Here is a 1603-nt window from a genome sequence, read left to right on the forward strand (position 1 = left end):
AGGACTCGGAGCCGTGTACCATAGTGGGTGGAGTCATCTCCATCCTCCTCTGTAGTTGCGGAGCGGCAGGAGGCGGGAACATTTAGGCCGCAGTCACAATTTCCATGAGGAATGATGCATTCTGGGATCGCATACACAATGGCGGGTGACCAATGACTGCCTCGTATACAAATGAGGGGCCCCTAACCCTCTTCATGGGGCCCCTAACCCTCTGAGGGACAGTAAACTGGCCCTTTGTTCAGAATGTTTGAGGAGCCCGGGGTAGTCACTGAGGGTTCGGTGGAAGAGTCTTCCTCGGGGGCCCAGCACCATGAAAGGGTTCCCCATGGGGGCCCGGAGCTCAGAGGGGCCGCAGAGGTGAGTTGTGACAACTGTCATGTGACCAATCCTCGCCCCACCCCCGACCTGACACAGGACATCCCCGGGAATACACTCTATTGCCAGAGGTATAGGCCCCTCCCCCTCCCGGTGTTCCTCCAATCCCCTCCATCGGTGAGAGAACGGGTCGCTCTCAGGAGCTCGGTGACTACAAGCGCGGTGCCGTGATAGGTTGTCACCTGCGCAATAAGTCCGTCAGTGACATTTCCCGGCTACTAAATATTCCGCCGCGGTCGCCTGTTACCGGGAACACCAGCAACTCAGCCAGGAAGTGGTCGGCCGCGTCACATGACAGGGCGGGGTCAGCGCATGCTGAAGCGCACAGTGCGCAGAAGTCGCCGACTGTCTGCAGAGCCAATAGCTACAGACCTCCAAACTCCATGCGGCCGTCAGATTGGCGCAACAACAGTGCGCAGAGAGCGTCATGGAATGGGGGCGGAGCAGCTGCATCCAAGCCGCACATCACCGAGTGCAATGCAAAGCGCGGGATGCCGCGGTGTAACGCACGCCGCCACTGGACTCTAGAGAAGAGGAGGCGTGGTCTCTGGAGGGACCAATCACGCTTCTCTGTCTGGCGATGGGCGTGTCTGGGTTTGGCCTGACTGCATTGTGCCAAGTGTAAAGTTGGGGGAGGGGGTGCATTTTGGGGGGTTGGGCTCCGCCCCTTAGTTCCAGGGAAGGGAACTCTTAAGGCCTCAGCACACCAAGACATTTTGGACAATTTCATGCTCCCAACTTTGTGGGAGGAGTTTGGGGACGGCCCCTCCCTGTTCCACCATGACTGCGCACCAGTGCACAAAGCAAGGTCCATAAAGACACGGATGGGGGAGGGGGTGGAGGAGCGTGACTGGCCGCACAGAGTCCTGACCTCAACCCCATAGAACACCTTTGGGATGAATTAGAGGTGGAGACTGCGAGCCCCTCCCCCAACATCAGCACCTGACCTCACAAATGGTCCAACATTCCCATAGACACGCCCCTAAACCTTGTGGACGCCTTCCCAGAAGAGGCGGAGCTGTCATAGCGGCAAAGGGCGGAGCCAACCCAATACTGAGCCCTACTGACTAAGACTGGGGGGCCATTAGAGGGCGGAGCCAACCCATTAATGAACCCTACGGACTAAGACTGGGGGGCCATTAGAGGGCGGAGCCAACCCAATACTGAACCCTACGGACTAAGACTGGGGGGCCATTAGAGGGCGGAGCCAACCCAATACTGAACCCTA

The sequence above is a fragment of the Nanorana parkeri genome, unplaced genomic scaffold, assembly GCF_000935625.1.
Source record: "Nanorana parkeri isolate BGI_ZX_2015 unplaced genomic scaffold, ASM93562v1 scaffold4292, whole genome shotgun sequence".
Taxonomy (NCBI): Eukaryota; Metazoa; Chordata; class Amphibia; order Anura; family Dicroglossidae; genus Nanorana; species Nanorana parkeri.